Source organism: Hippocampus comes, unplaced genomic scaffold, assembly GCF_001891065.2.
Source record: "Hippocampus comes isolate QL1 unplaced genomic scaffold, H_comes_QL1_v1.1 scaffold359, whole genome shotgun sequence".
Lineage (NCBI taxonomy): Eukaryota > Metazoa > Chordata > Actinopteri > Syngnathiformes > Syngnathidae > Hippocampus > Hippocampus comes.
Genome location: NW_017806274.1, coordinates 812,079 through 829,609, shown reverse-complemented (window position 1 = coordinate 829,609; position 17,531 = coordinate 812,079). Strand labels below are relative to the sequence as shown.

Genomic DNA, 17,531 nt, shown 5'->3' with positions numbered 1-17,531 from the left:
TCGATTGAACACAAACGATACAGTAGCACATGGAGACTGACACTATAACACCACAGATGGCTCCGGCATGATTGCCATTTGGTACTCAGGGACTCACTTTAATTTTTTATTTCACTTATTCATTTTATATATTTATTTACGTATTTATTTGTTTATTTATATTAAAAAAAAATTCCTCCCCCCCCACCCAGTTTCCCCTCCATTTTTTGTGGAAATCGTATCTTGAATGTTTATCAGCTTTTTTTTTTTTTTAATTAAGAAGTTTTGGGGGGTTTAAATTATTTATTCGCCCCCAATACATTTTAATGAGCATAAATTATAAAAGGCCTTCCACAATTCAGTGGGCGGGCAGAGTGACATATTCTTTGTCCTCTGTGTAGAATGACTAATATAAATGATGTACCAAAAGTTGAAAGATCTCGTTGAACACTCTGCCTGTCGGTGTTTCGGACCACATCGCTGTTATGATGACTTGAGAAATTTAGGTAAGCACAATATTTAACCTTTTGACTTGTTTTCGATTTCTCGACGACCAAGAAAAAATGTGCTTTCTATTCACTAGTTGGCTCAGAGAGGTACAAGTTTACTTTACTGTTATACAATGAGAGGTTGTAGTTCAAGCCAACGTTTCCGATTTGATAGAGTATGGAGATATTCTAATCCAGACCACAAAGTGTACATTTCCATATTATTACCCAAATGTATTCCTGCGCCGCATGCTTTATTCAAGGTGACATTGCGTTCGTTGCAATCCGGAACGACAATATGCTGAATATGATTAGATGGCACTTATTCAACTTGTCATTTTCCGCACGGGACAGATTAAATAAATACAAAGTGAATTAAATGTGGCCGAGTCTTGCCTCTGTAAAGTAAACAAAAGCCACGCTGCTGCTTTGTATATTCCTGTCAGATTGTGACTAACGGATAAGACACCATTTAAATGATATGCTTGGCTTTCTTTACCCGTCATTCGCCTGCAAACGTTATTTATGGCCTAAAACGCATCTTTTAGATCCAGATACTTTGTGATAAGCGAGTGTCAATCTCTGCAAGTTTATTGGCTTGGGTTTCCTATTGCTCAAGGCTGGAATGAATATATAAAAAAAAGAAGAAAAAAAAAGAGGGCTGTGCACCAGGCGAGAGGGGCGCTAACATTAATTAATATTTGTCGCAGTGAAAATGAAACCCAGATCCGTGCTAATTTCAATAGACAATTAATCATGGGAGTTTGTAATTACACTGGGGAGTTTACAAATGATTTTTTTTTTTTTAAGTGGGCAGAGTAAAGGAAAGGAGATAAACCCCTCACTATCCTAATCATTGGCTTTGCACCAATCCCAGCAGAAAGAGCAATTAGAGCAAACAGCAAGCAGAGAACTAATTGTGCGGCGGGAGAAGATGAAGGCGCAATCTTAATTGTGGTGAACCCACGTGCACACGCCACCGCGCCCAGGGGGAAAAGAACAAGTATGCAACACGTCCAGGTGCCAAAGGAGCCCATCCGCACGTGACGCATCCCGCCGTTCGCCACGCACGCAGTCACGCCCAACATCCTCGCTAGGCATGTTAGCATTGTTTCACACGTCATAAACTGGGCTATTTGCCATAAATGACTTCGATTGACTTTTTAGCCACTCAAGAGGGGACGATAAATAAACACTTTATGTGCGCTTCAATTCAACATGAATGATTGTGTGTCACAGTGATTGTGAGTTATTTGATAGCAGAGCGGGATTACTATTCTCATTCTTTCGGCCTGAAGTCTTTTTGAAGTCTTTTGAAGCATTGGTACCGTGCAAGGTTAATATCGCGAACAAAAACAAAAAGTGCTTTAAAAAAAAAGATTACTGACTAAAACCACATTTTATGTTTATGCATAGAGGAAAAGTAACAATAATTATGGCAGAAAAATGCCCTTCATTTAATTTAATAAATGAGCTTTCAGGGTTTTTTTGAAAAGATTTTATTTCGATATTACTGGACGGCCATACATAAAAAAATTAGGTTGACCAGTTTTTTTTTAAATCTTGCATTAAAAAATTCCATATATTTTAAAAAACTAAAACTAATACTAAACTAAAACAAGACATTAAATAATAGAAACAGCTAAAAACTAACAAACCAGCTCCAAAAACGAAATAAAATAAACGGAATTCAAAAACAAATGTCAAAAGAAAATAAAAACATGAAAAAACAAACGTAAAATGATAAACCCCGAACCATGATACCCACGCTGCAGTGGGATGAAAATTTTGGATCTGAATCTGATATTTTACCGCATTTAATTTGAACATCAAAAACTCCAAGATGACCAAAATAAAAACCCCAAACCTCCCCAACAATTTTTGCAACGTCACACTTCTTTTCTGAGAAACATTTGAAAGGTTTACCGGAGAACGTTTTAATCGTTACGAACTGCATTAGATGGACAGTGACCGATCGGTGGCACTTGCCCGCCATCTCCAGCGAGTAAGAAGACGTTGATATGGTTACGCAGGCACGCTGGAGCCTCGCCTGCTTCCTGCGTAACTGTATCCGTTTAACTTTAAAATCAGGGCTTTATTAATGCAATGCTTGTCTTCCGCCTAATAATGAAACAACACAAATAAAATAAATTGTGATCAATGGAGGAGAGCAGAGACAGATGAGGAGTCTGTCACATTGGGGATGATACCAATTTATCTCTTTAATGCATCTCCACGGGGTTCTCTCACTAAAGGATACACATTACTGAAGCCCTCGTCTCACTGGGGAAATCGTGAGAGGAATGCGAACGGCAGCTATGTGAATCGCCCGCGCGGGTCGCGCACTAAACACGCAGTCGACAGACACTTCATTAGGTACACCTGCAGTCTGATGAAAGACGTGAGAGACGTGGTAATATAACTGCGGCGAACCGAGGCAATGTTGCCCACTGAAATGAATGGGGATTTAATCAATCCGTTCAAACCCCCTAAACTAAGTCATGCTTACCTTTTTAATCAGTGTGGGGATAAAAATAAACAGTACAATATAGAAATCGGCGAACACACACTTTTATAAAAATGGTAATTGTTTGTTGCTCATTCACTTTAACTAAGGAGCGTCACTGATAAAGAGTCGTCTTCCAAAATAACGTGGGGAAATTCTGACTGTGTTTTCGCTCATGTCTGTTTTTTTTCTAATTCATTGGTTGATTTTTTTTTTTCCGAACAAACCGACCCAGGGAAAGTAAGTCGTTTTCTGCCAAGGAAAAATTCAGGAAGTGCGATGTCACATTGTAATACAAGATCACTTGCTCTATCTCAAGTTTGTTGCGCATTTCTTTTTTTAATTTTTAATCAATATTTTATGTATTTTTTTGCCACACTTGCACTATCAACATTTTTCTTGACAAAAAACATGTTTTAAAAAAAAAAAAATCTGGTATTTTGGGGGCACTAAAACTGATTAGTGGCATTTAACATCCCTCAGTGGTACAAATGTGATAGACGTAAAGAATAAACTGTTGCAAGGATATGAAGAGAATGGCAAATGTGGGATGTACCCTATGAATTTGTGCTGCTATGAACAAGTGAGAAGAACATCCAAACGGGATCGTGAAGCAGGGGAATGCAAGGCAGTAAATAACCCCCTCGGCTCTGCTCCGCCGGGTCACCGTCGCATTGCATCGGAGGGCCAACGACAAGAGCAGACGTCACTTCTCTTCAGGCTCTCAGCCACATCCATCACGTGCAACAACTTGTAACTTCTTCGTGTGTGTGTGTGTGTGGGGGCTTTTCTTGAGTTGGCTTGGGGAGGGGACAATGGCAGTTAAGGAGGACCAAGGTCAAATTTAGACCGGGCCATAAATTGTTTTGTTTGATGGCCGACATTTGCCTCACTAGCAAGGGGAAGGCCAAGACCATAAAAAAAAAATAAATAAATAAAAAAAAAAGGCCGGCCAGCTGTCGGCTTAGCTTCCAGCATTGTTGTCCCGGGGAGGACGAGGCTCTCCCAGTGGAGCTTTGGTACTGGCTCCAAAGATGATTCTGGTCCACATGGAGAGCTATTACCCAAACCGCATTGCTTTCTGATTTAAGATTCATACTGACAAGTTTAAGGCTGAAAAATATCTCGAATATTGTTGCTGAGGGGCCATCCGGAGTTCGAAAGGTCTCCCCGTGCCTGCGTGGGTTTTCTCCGGGTACTCCGGTTTCCTCTCACATTCCAAAAACATGCGTGGCAGGTTAATGGAACACTCGAAAATTGTCCCAAGGTGTGAGTGTGAGCGCAAATGGTTGTTCGCCTACGTGTGCCCTGCGATTGGCCTGCAACCAGTTCAGGGTGTACCCCGCTTACTGCCCCAAGGGCTCCAGCACGCCCCCCTTGTAAGGATCAGTGGCTTTTTTTTTTTTTTTTTTTAAGGCGGGCTTGGAGGTTTTTATGTGTACAAAAAGGCTCCTAATGACATCTTAAAGACAGTTTACCATCGATTTAGCGGTTGTTGTTTTTTATATTTATACTCTATATTGTAGCCAATCATAAAAATGCAGATTGCCATCTTCTTGTCCAATTAAAGATGCTCATTCAAAGCACTTTAAGGAGGTCTAAATCCTTCCTGAGCACACGACGATCCCAGTAGTCACTGTGCACATAGCCAAGGTTGGGAGATGCTCGCTAAATCACAGCAGTAGGCAGATTTCCAGGGCTGGCTAATAGCTGTTGCTGAGTCGATAATAACAAACGAAGAGCAGGCGCGATGCTTGCAGTTAGGAGGGGGATTTGGGAATCCCTGGACAGGACCCCCGTGTAGGCTTGCCGCGGACAGGCCACACCTCATTCCTCTGGCCGCACGCCGACAACCCCCCAACACCGCCCCCCCCTCCCTTTGCCGCACTCAGCTACATCTGCTGCTCATTAATGGTGCCAAAATGAGTCTTTGCACCTGAGCTAACGAAAACTCCCCCCACATCCACACGGCCAAGACGGGCGCTGCGTGTGTCAGCACAGTTCACCGCTTGTATAACCTGGACACCCCTGCGATACATGAGCACCAACACCACTATCACCTCCTCAAAATGCTAACCTGCCTTTTTTTCTGTGTGTGAGGACATTAAAATGTGGTGAATGGAGGAGCTACTGGCCACACATAAAACCCCCGACAGGTTCTCCATTCACAGCCATAGCCACAAAGCGGATAATGACTTCCATAAAACTGTCAGGAGCGAAGAATAAGCGTGTATAGCATACACGGCCGTAATTCACACGTGCCTTTAAGTCGCTGGATGAATAAGATGAAATAGTTGATCAAGCACTGTGGAAATATTTATATGTTGAAAAAACTTCTGGGAATCACCTGGTGGCCTGAACCGTGGCCAGATTCAGGTTGTGTATGGTGCTGTGACAATGCTAATGCTAGCTTGGTCTGGACGACATTCAAATCTGGATAGCCGTTTTAACACAAAACATTGTACATATTTACCTCCTTCCCGCACGTTTATCATAGTTTACATTTCAACAATTCAATTCATCCATCCATCCATCCCTTTTCCGATCCACTTTTTCCTCACAAGGATCGCGCGGGGTATTGGAGTCCATTCCAGCCGTCTTCGGGCAGTAGGCAGGGGACACCCTGAACCAGTTGCCAGCCAATCGCAGGGCACACAAAGACGAAAAACCATCCGCGCTCACACTCACACTGAGGGACAATTTTGAGTGTTCAATCAGCCTGCCATGCATGTTTTTGAAATGTGGGAGGCAACCAGTGTACCCGGAGAAAACCCACGCAGGCACGGGGAGAACATGCAAACTCCACACAGAGCCGTGATTGAACCCACGACCTCTCCACTATGAGGTCGAAGCGCTAACTACTGGACCACCGGGTCGCCCCAATTCAATTCAATTCATTCCACAGCATTTCAATTCAGCGTCAGCTTTTCGGCATTCATACTCAATTTCGACATTAATTGCTTTCTCCAGTTGTAGTCCTTTTGACCTGGATTACAGCAACAAATTAATTGTGAATGCATGTACACTACAGAGGGAAAACATTGACTCATTTTCTCTTTACAAAGAAACGATTATTATTCTAATGCATAATCATTCAGATAAATGGAGCTTAATGAGATCTGTAGCTTTATTATTATAGCATCATCATTAATATGACACCCAAATAATAATAATTTTAAAAAGCCCCCTCCTCCCATAACCCCAAAATCTGATTTAGTGGGACATGAAAAGCAGCAGGCGGGTTTGAGCGAGGTTCTTTTGACAAATGAACACGACACACGAGGGGGGAAATAATTTGACAGGTGACAAATGTTGAGCAGCGATACAATCTGAGACGCGGGCCACCTGAAATATGGCTCACTCTATTAAAACCATTCACAGAGGATATTAAATAGTTCCTTAAAGACTTCAAACATCCGATGTGGTGCTTTTCGTGTTGGGCTAAATGTTTTGCGATTACGGTTTGCATAAGAACAATGTACGATTATCGGGAACGGATCGCTGCTTTGTTCGTCGCTTGGATGCCAATCCGAGCGTCGCCGTCATTGAGTTGTTCGATCAATCATTGCGTGAGATCATGCATGCTATATCGGCCATAAATAGTCACGTTCACTCGCCACTTTTCTGTTCTAAGACGAGAAAGGTGAAAGAGAAAAACGTACGTAAATGATTGCCCTGTGTTGAGTGGAGGAAGACCGTGGCGATCAGTCTTCATTAAGGCACATGCGGTTATCATATCAAGCTGAAGTGTCACAATGTTGCCGTTGGATGCCGAGTCTTTGTTGAAAATTTGGGGGTTTGTGTTATTTCATCTGTTAATCGGCAAAATTAGAGCTTTTGCGATACCCACAAACGAAATACTGATGTGGAATCACAGTCGGACTTTGTTCTTTTAACCTACGGGTCGGGTTTAACATTTCGGTGGAGGAATATGATGTGTGTGATTGATGACTTGCGAGTCAACATCAGATGAGTGTTATCCAAGCCGCAACGTTTTCTATGCCAACACAAACGTAACACACAAAGGATTCATGCACACAGAAGGTCAGATCTGTTCATTTAGTTTGAGCAAATGTTCCTAACAGTGTAGTTTGAATTTAATGCTGCAATTCGTTTCGTTGTGCTGTTCCTGTTTCTGTGCCCACTTTGGCCACCAGGAGGCAGTGTAATAGAAATGCACGGACACAAACAACTACTGTAAGTGACTCCGTAAGATGCTGTATTGTTAGTCTTTTTTTTCTGTGGCGGACAAGGAATATATGCCCGTAAGTATTGTTCTATAACCTCTGTTCATTTAGTTTGAGCAAATGTTCCTAACAGTGTAGTTTGAATTTAATGCTGCAATTCGTTTCGTTGTGCTGTTCCTGTTTCTGTGCCCACTTTGGCCACCAGGAGGCAGTGTAATAGAAATGCACGGACACAAACAACTACTGTAAGTGACTCCGTAAGATGCTGTATTGTTAGTCTTTTTTTTCTGTGGCGGACAAGGAATATATGCCCGTAAGTATTGTTCTATAACCTGTCTGTACTCTGTGTTGCTCCACCGCTTGTGTTCAAACATGCGCTGCTTCAAAAAAAAACCCCGCTTAATATTAATATTGAGTTAATATTAATATTCATGAGCATTAGAGAGGTCATAGCATTTACCAATATATTTTAGCATTAAGCTAAACAGACGTTAAGGCAAAGCTACCGTATGTGGTTGTTTTAAACACATTAATGTATAGTTGCCTTTGATTGATGTTTAGTTTGACAGTATTTTTTTTTTTTAATGTCTTGTTCACATCTGCCAAGCCGTTGCTTGTTTGAAGTGAGCCGAACGGACTTCAATGCCACAAGACAGCGTAAGGAACACAGGACGACGATTTTCAACATCTCGCATCAATTGCTCTCCACAAATACGGTCCTCATGTGTTTCTATCTGTATTATAATTTCAGTTGGGGGGGAAAAAAAGCGCCTAATTAGTCTTAGTATTGTTTTGTCTCTTTGTTTTAGTTTTTCAGAAGCCAGTGATTTAGTGTTCATGAATTTATGCAACAAGCGTGCCGAGCAGGTTCCACAGGCCATAACTCACGAGCCAAAAGTTGGCCTTATTTACATTGGACACAGTACAAACGTATTTCTCATTTTGTTGCGAGAAAAACATTCGCTGTAAATCCTCTTGAGAGTATAAGACGCAATAGCATACAGTTTAGGCCAGGACGACACTAAACAAAGAACAGAGTAAAAACATGTTTGCGACAATAGGATGCATTTTATTGGGTGGATCTTTTGTTAATATTTTTTTTAAAAAAAACATTCCCTGATAACATTTTTAGCAGCTTGTCGATAATTTGCACAAGGGCAACTCACTAAAGTTTTAACCGCTATTGTCTTGCGTGTATTTCAAAAGCATGTGGCAGGATGGTAATTAACAATACAAGTGTTTGTTTGTTTGTTTGTTGTTGTTGGGGGCGGGGGTTGGGTTAATGGATCACGTAAGGTTTTTCTCAAACCAAATGTTTTTTAACGCCTTTGGCAAGCAGCCTTTTGTTTCATTACGCCGCATCTTTATCATTTATGCATTGATGGGAACACAAGGTTTTGGGGTGAGAGACACTTATTCTCTAATGTGTTTCCCTTCATTCAGCCACAGGGCTCGGATTAATGGCTTCTTCTGTTCCCTACTGTTTGCATGTCTTGGGAAAATAACACTGAATTCTTTCGTAGATTCCAAAGACTTGGAGGCGAGCTACGTAATGCCTGTTCCCATTTGTTTGTATTTGCACCTGCTAGGAATTCTCCACTCGACGGAGTTCCGCAGGCGATTAAAGCAAACTGCGGATGTGTTACATATTTTCGATTGATCGTGGAGGTTTATTTAATTCAGTCGCTGCATATCCTAACTTGGAGCGGCAAGGGAAATCGTTGGAAAGTCAATAGGCGGAAGCGAGCAAGACAAAAATAATTGACTGCTTTCAAACTCCTGCGGGCAGATGAATAATAAACCAAAACAGCTTGCAGGGGTGTCTAAAATGGTTTGTTTGCAAATCCTTCACTCAACTACCCAAAAAGAGAAAAACATACAAAAAAAAAAAAACGTGCACACATGAAATGAAAAGAAAATGCGTAATGATAGAATATATATGAATAATGTTAAGGTTGGATTTTTTTGCTTGAGAGTACATGCTAACTTTGTTAGCTTCTGTACCAACTGGTCAAGAACAAACCAAGCTGTCAAATAAAAAACAAAAAGGTAACATGTCGTCTTGAAAATGACAAGCAGGGTTGTTTTAGTTTGACTGACATACTCAACCACGGCTAAAAACATTGAAGAAATAATAAAAACAGAAGAGGAGACTTGGTCACGGCAATTAGCTTAATTTTTGCTGAGTCATGTAACTCACTTCTTTTTTTTCTTCCTGATGGCTAAAAGGTTTCGGTGTAGGTGCGTGTCTAGAGAAACGATTTCAGAGCATAATTTCCACTATTGGAAGTTTGTCTGATTAAACAAAAAGTTGTTCATCACGAAAGAGGAAAAAAAAGCCATTTTAGATGGTGCTCGAGAGCTTCTGTGGACATAAAAAGTCTACACACCCCTGTTCAAATGTGAGCCTTTTGTGATATAAAATAATGAGACAAAGATAACATACTTTATGGAATCACGGCCAAAAATTCCTACCTTGATTTCAATTGAAATCTCCAAAACATATGTGAGGAAACGTGTTACGGTTCAATGAAATTACGGTTGAACTTTTTGGCCCAAAAGGTCATTTTGGCATAAACAGAAAAGAACACCAGAGCTCCAACCACAAGAAAGCAAGGGATTCCTGTATGTACAAAAGTTGTTCAGATGCTCATGGTCAAGTAAGGTTGGCCTTAGTGTTTGTGTGAGTGTGTGTGTGTGTGTGCGTGTGCATGTGTGTGTGTGCTTTTATTGTGATGGCGCACAAACCAGATGCAGTGAGGTGGAGCTCTTCCCCCAGGAGCCACCTCCCCGGGTGCCTGCAGGTCCACTTCCAATCTATTTGCCGTAATTGCCGTCAGAGTGTACACCTTGGAGTCGTCTAATTCCCTCTTTTATTTCAGCCACCATGAGGGAGACCATCTGTCCTCCTGCTGCCACCTCCCCCTACCCTGGGCCGCCGGGGTCTGCGCGAGAACACACACATGCGCGTGAACACAGATTAAAACACACACACACACACACACACACACACACACACACACACACACACACACACACACACACACACACAGGACCAACAGTTTTGTCCAAGACACCAGAGCTTGAATGCATCACACCTCAAGTCCCGCCAGAGTCACATGACTGCATGGAGCTTTTATGAGGTGCTCGTGAGGATGACCACACTGCTCTCAAATGGAAGATAAAAGTTGTCCAAATAATGAAAGTAAAGTGACACCGTTTCCCATCTGCTGATTTTTTTTTTTTTTTTTTGGTTCCACCTTATTCATTCCCAGAATCAGAGAACCTTTACGCACACTCAATTACAGCAGATCTCTGCTAAGGACATGCTCGGTTTCAATCACTGGGATGGAGACGATTTTCGAAAGCCAAAGCGTGTACTTGTACAGTACAAGGGTATCGAAGAAATGCCCAAACGGCTTTCCGTACAGGCGCTCACCTTAACCTCCATTCCCTCCCCACAAATAAAAACATTGAATCAAGTGGCATGAATATTGCACAGTTTAAAAAAATGATATTTTCATATGGGCACTGCCTCCCTGCTCTCTTCCTTCTTCGTCTTTGTTTGTGCCTCTCGCGTCCGGAGCGCCGCTGATTTAAATACCATTCCATCTCATTAACATGCGCAGATAGAGCCGCGAGGGCCAATTACATTCATCTTGTCATGTGGCCGGGCTTTCGAGTCATTAATATTTTATGGCAATCCGCTCCCCCCGGCCACCGAGGCAACACACCAGTGCTCTTACATTATTCTGCAGCTCGGGACAGCGCGGCAGAAACATCCCCCGAATACACACTCCAGCAGGTCATGACAACATAAGCATGAAAAATGATTGCACAGAGAGGAGTGGGGGGAGGGGCTTGCTGCAAATACACAGATGAGATCTGGAATGATTGTTTGATTATTACCAGCTGACAGAAGCGCAGAAATAACAGTGAGGAAATATGTGAGCGTTGCTTAATGTCAACAGTGTCTCCACTGAAAGTGGTGTAGTCAAGACAGAAGATTCCGTCCAAAACCCTTCCAGTGCATTGTATCATTATTTTGAGCATATCAAACGATGAAAGTAAAATATATATATAATTCCTACAGAAAGCCATGACAACAAAAGCAATTTTGTTCAGATAACTGAGTTCAATGAAGAGGATTAAATTGTACAAAATAGCCCGAGAGGCAGCTATAGAGGTTCCAGGGGGATCTCGGGTTATTTCGTGATGGCTGAAGAAAAGAAGCAATTGCAGGGGAAAAAAAAAATTCACAAAAGGAGGTAACCCTGTAAAGTAGCTGGATTGGCAATACTACAGATATTCATAATCTCTACTAATATAGAAGTTGAGATGGTATTGCTTTCAAACTAAGCATAAAATAAAGACAATTACATGTTGTGGATTGAAAACAACCACATGCCTTTCCCGTTCGGTTCATTAACGTAGTGCCATGGAAATGTGCCACAGTTGGAATGATTTAAGGAACAGATATTTAAACAAACGGTGCAGCAAGCTATAGAGACAGACAATATAATAATACTCACATGCATGTATTCTTTATCTTCTGCAAACAAAATAACAAATAGTACCGCATCTTACTAATTTACTAACACTAATTGAGTAAATTCTTCTTCACATCTGCCTTGACTTCATTATACAGTTCCCCAGTGGCCAAGTCACACACACTCGAAGGAGCCATAATGAAATTATCATGATGCACAAACTGTTTAATTATTTACTTTGCGTTTCATTACATTTTTTAGACAGGTTTTTAGAAAGAACAATATTATAGAATGCTATTTTCCATATTATTGAACGGATTAATGGCATTTCCAAATGCCACAAAAGAGTAAATTACATGTGAACTTGCTGTTTCTTGTTCTTGTGCAAGTTGAACTCAGATAGTTTGTGACTTGAAACAAAATTTGCCTAAATTTGGACGGAAATTTATAATCCGGTGTTCATAAACAGTTCCACTGCATATTATGCAGGTGGTTCAAATGCCATGGCGGCAGCGTAACAGATGCTGTGGCATTTTATTCCAGCCATATGCATTGCCATATGTAGGGAACTAATACCCAGGGCAATCATCACACAGAAATCTATAGCAGGGGTCTGTGTAATTCCTCTAATGATTTCTGTAATGAAAGCAGCCAGTCTTCAGAACGGAGGCCACTGCGATCCGCTGCAGCAAGCAGGGGGAGCCTGAGGAGACAAGCTCAACGCCACACTGAATGGCAACAGCAGCCTTTTGCTGACGTGCCTCCTGGCTCCGCGGCGACTCAACATGGAGAGTGATGTCCGTTTCCTGACAAATAGGCTGCGCTGCCATTTGTATGGAGCGACTCCGCTCAGCAATGTGAGGGGGAAGAGTCACTTAGTGGGACAATTTCCCCACGCAGCATGATCCTCTCGCTCCATCTCAGGACCAAAAATTACATTCAGCAGAATGAATTTGAATCCATCCACACCCATTCTTTAACAGACATAAAGTGTACTTAACAGAAAGTAAACATATCAAACTTGGAGTATATAAATGATGCCAGACTATCTATCCAGCATGCCACTTCATATGATTGTATAGATGGATGGATGGATGGATAGATAGATGGATAGATGGATAGATGGATAGATAGATAGCTAGCTAGCTACTCGATCGAGTTTATCTATCTTAATTAGCTAGGTAGAAGGCTAGATAGATAATCAGGATAATACGTACATTAGCTAGATAAAAAATACATGAGCTAAATAAAATAGATCAGCGAATAGATTCGATAGATCAGTTAGCTAGCTAGCGGAACTGGAAATGATTCCACCTATACAAATTATTTGGAACTGCTCCCATAAAACACCCAAAAGTGCAACACTTTCTCTTCTGTGATACAAGGCCTAAAAAAATACTGGGTACAAATAACAGATACATAAATGTAATAAAGAGTAATAACTCTAAAATCTTCTGCACATTACTCATGTGTCTTATCTGTCGTGTCAAAGCAAGGCAATCCTCATATGTCATTTCTCAAAAAGCCCGTTTTAGTAAAGCGCAAGAGGAATGTGTGCACATCCGCATTTTGCATATCAACAATCTCCCAGCTGACAAATGTTAGCTTTAATAAAACCACAAAGCGAAGATGGGGATCGGGGAGGGGGTAAGCCTAGACAATTTACCAGGAAATGAAAACGTGGAATTGTCTGTGGGAAACATCAGAATCATCCTAATCATTTGTCAAACCGTGATCTATATCTTCACTCCAGCTCACATTGTATAAGCGCTCTGAGTAGCGTTCATTGTTTTCAAACTTTGAGATCTTTAGCGCTCTGTCAGCATCTTTCCAAAAAAAAAAAAAAAACAGTTTTATGCTCATTAACATTTGCATAACCCACTGATGCACTCAGCACAGTTCAAGAAGACTACGGAAGATTAAACATAGACAACAAGAAAACACGATGAGTAATATGTTCATAGCATGTCATCTTTAGATCAGGAATTTTCATATCAAATTAAACAGCAAAACACTTCAATGAAAACTCTTACTGTCGGATTGAACGCTTGGAACATCTTCAGCATCCATAAAAACTCATGTGACCGATTTTGACAAAGATTGTCTTCACGAAATTTTCAAGGAGGGGACCACTTGACTGTGCTGAAAAAAATTCAGACAGAATCCATTAATTGATTTCAACTCGACTTTCAGTAAGTAACCCACGACAAATGATCTCAAGTCATTCAACCCCCAAAGGCAAAGTATTTTTGGGTGCAAAATTGTTGACTAATAACTGCAAACAAAGAGTATACGGCTACACGGGTTACTCTGTTTTTGCACACCAGGTCTTCTTTTAATTGGTAGAATGAAATGATGTGGCCAGTCTGTGTTCCTATGCAAATGTAAGACGACATAGCTGCTTTTAACACATCTCATGCAGAGAAGAGCCTTATATGTGACGGTAATCACCACCAAAATAAAATCTAATAGACAGTAACAGATTTGTGCGTTACTTTTAACCTAACATCATCAACCTTGTCTCAGTCTCCTGACACCTTCTGAGCACTGCAAGGAAAAAGACCCCGTGATGAGAGATCGAATACGCCAGAAAAGATATAACCCCTTCTCGCTGGTGGAGCGGCCTATTAAAAGGACCAAATGGCGTTGAATAGAAGTAATACAAACTGGATGCTTCGGTCAACTACTGTGGAGGAACACGTTTAAATATGTGATAATGCAATGTTGAGAATGGATTGTTTTGGAGTTGTTTTAACCCTTACAGGGAGAGCGGTAACTACAGTGGATATCTAACCATGTTATCAGGTTACAGTGTGCATGAAAAAGTTCATACGGAGTCTGAAGCATGTATAAAAAAAAAAAACCTTAATAAATAGTCACAACAGAGACTCTTGGGCTATTGTTCTAAAACATTTCCCTCTTCTCCAGTGGCTGGTTTTCTCTGAACTTTAGCTATATATGCCCAAGCTATTGTTCTTGGTCCTTTTCCAGGATATTTGGCACAGAAATGCCGCGTCTCGCCTTTAATAGCTCCATCTGTACCATACCCATGGCGATACTTTCCTTCATGCAGACCATGCAGATAACATGTGGTAGGGCACTTCAACTAAAGAAGCAAAGCAGACTTTTTTGGGGGATTAGATGTCCGTAGCAGATAATGCGTGATACCCTAGGCTGAAGCCGTCTGCCATGTTTACCGACCGGGAAGGGAGTTTGCGTTGTTGGCCAGCCATCTGGAATGCGTTCCTTCATACCTGCGTGTGATCCATTCGGATGCGACCAGCACTTGATGGTCTGCGTGAAGGTGATTTCCACTCTCGGCGAAACTAATCTAAAGACCGTCAAGCAACAGATACTTTGATTTGAAAAATCACATCGTTTAAAAATTGGATTCTCACGCACGTGCGTACTCATGGTGAACTGCTACTACAGGATCATTCTCGGCCTCATGAGAATTTTGCACAACATTGCAAAACATAAATAAATACGTTGAAACTAGATCAAGACTATTTCCTGAGCACTGTACCCTGCAAAAAAGTGCAAGTTATGCACAATATGATCCACAAACGGTGGATGTACTGTGATGGAAATGTTGTAATTTGGCAAACGTTTGCCATTATTTTGCCATAATAAAAATCATTTCACGATCAAACAATAAAGTGTGTATAAAGTGCAGGTATTCTTCTTTCCACCTGGGGGTGCCATACTCATGTTCTACTGTAGTATCTGTGACTGAGCTTTAAAACGCAGGCCTGGCCTGGTGAGTGACATGGGCGCCAACACATCAAAGTGTCGAGCTGGCTGCGTGTTACCTGTTCAGCAACTCGGCGTATAAATGAATGCGCTAATCACGTGTTTGCTGACTTAATATTTGTTCGATGAAGTGATTAAAAATGCACTTGCGGCTGTGTCCGTTTTGGGGCCACTTGCGGAGCATGACAATACTTTCTAACATTGATTCTTCTTACAGGCGGTGATCCAAACAGTCCTACGAAATATTTCTTTGCGAGATACTATAAGATGCATGTTACGTAAGCTCCAGTCAACACAAAAGAACGTAGCACCGTCTCCGATGGCAGTAGATGAACATTGATGAAGCGCAAATGTTGATGGCTGCTGTGGAAACAACTTGATTATCAGCTGCTTGTGACAGGATGGATGTATTATCAGAGGCCATTAATGTGTCAGTGGTGTTTAGGCGCGGAGATGGATGATGAGGAGGAGGAGGAGAAGGAAAGCTATATTGACCCGGAATAAACCACCCTCTTGGCTATTTGACAACAACTGCCCGAGGACATTTTTATTCCTGAAATATGAACACAACTGTCATGATCAGTCTTTTGTTGATTTGGTTTTGAAATAGATTGTAGCTCCGTCATGTTTTCCATGTGTCGCTTTTTGTCCATGTCCGTCTCATTTTAGATGCTCGTCGTCTCTCGTGTCTTCCAATCAGCTCCCTGAGCCAGTTGGGTCTTGTCCAGGAGTTTGTTGTCAGTCCATTCGTGACCTTTCCCCTTATAAATTAGAATCAAGCTAGCAGGCTTTCAGAAAACAAAGTTACCGTATGTCTGTTAAGTAAGTCTGATTAAATACAAAAGGCGTAATTCTCGCAACACATAGAACACTAACTGGTGACTGGCCCGTACTTGAAAAAAACTGACCGTAAATTCAAGTTCAAACTACGATGGCACAGATTCACTTCAATACCATAAAAATCAACGTCAACGATATTTTCAAAATGCATCCCGATTGGCTGCGAACCCACACACTCATACGTTTTGGCAGGAAGGGCAGCCTTTTGCCCAAGGCTCTCCCTGTGCAGTAAATACCCTATGTCTGCCATGACTTTATTTACAATCAGAAACTCTGAAGCGTCTGCATTAGCACAAGAGATTTATCACTCCTGGCGCTTACATTTGAAAGGCGCAGTAACTCTTTTGACTGTGGGCCTGTGTAATACGGATGCAGAAAGATGTGTGCCAACGTGGCCTTCGGAAGAGTTCCTTTGAGATCGGATCTTGACTGACGGCGCGGAGAGGTGGGTTGTGAATAACGGCGGAGGTAATTGGGAAAATAGGTCAGCTAGGATATATGCTGCATTCTGGAGTTAATGGAGGGGACACTTTGCTTGGTATGAATCACCGTTAATGCGTCCTTAACTTCAGGTCAAACAGCCTGGCATTTTCACACGTGATCAGTGGAGGTTGTTGTTTTCAATTTCCGAACAGAAGCTTAATATGACACACCGAAGTGTTGTTTGTGGGCAAATGTATTCACACCCCAAAAAAAAAAACAAATCGAAGAAAGATATTGTGAAAAAGGGTACAAATGCAGGATAGTCCCTCATGGAGCATTTCAAAGTAGAAGATGAGCTAGCATAAGTGGCGAGGCAGCATTTATTCCGTTGTGGGCGGGTCAGCGACGGCATGGACCCCAGATCCCGCGCTTCATGCTCAACCGATCTTAATGTTTTTAATTATTGTCATTTGTTTTCTGTAAAGCGTTTCTGAGTATATTGAAAAGCGATACATTGGTTATATTGTCCAGCTTTTTCTTGCTGGCTCTCGACGAAGGCGGACGCTTTTCTGCTCAGCTCCTTCCTTCCCCACCCTCTCCTTGCTCGCCACTCAGTCTACGTGCTGTCTGTGTCTAACTTTTCCTAGCCTCCTATCGTACTTTCACCCTCAGAATAAACCATGGAATTGGTTGGCTGGTCCCTCGATGCAATCGACAAAATTTTCTCGACGAGAAGAGCAGGCAGTGGGGAGCCTACTTGCCCCTCGGGGACATTTGCTGCCGGATACGCCCTTGATCCATGGAGAAAGTGGAGAATGGTGTGCCTGTCAATACTGTCCGTTGAGGATGTGGAAGACATCTACAT

At 41.7% G+C, this 17,531-nt stretch overlaps 1 long non-coding RNA gene across 1 annotated transcript in view; it reads right to left on the bottom strand.

The window, feature by feature from the left end:
• Positions 1 to 17,531, bottom strand: part of LOC109507855 (uncharacterized) — an 82,575-nt gene that overhangs the window by 18,284 nt on the left and 46,760 nt on the right. Inside the window, exon 3 of the long non-coding RNA XR_002166548.1 lies at positions 9,909 to 10,105. This is a non-coding gene — a long non-coding RNA (uncharacterized LOC109507855). The remainder of the gene's footprint in view (positions 1 to 9,908; positions 10,106 to 17,531) is intronic.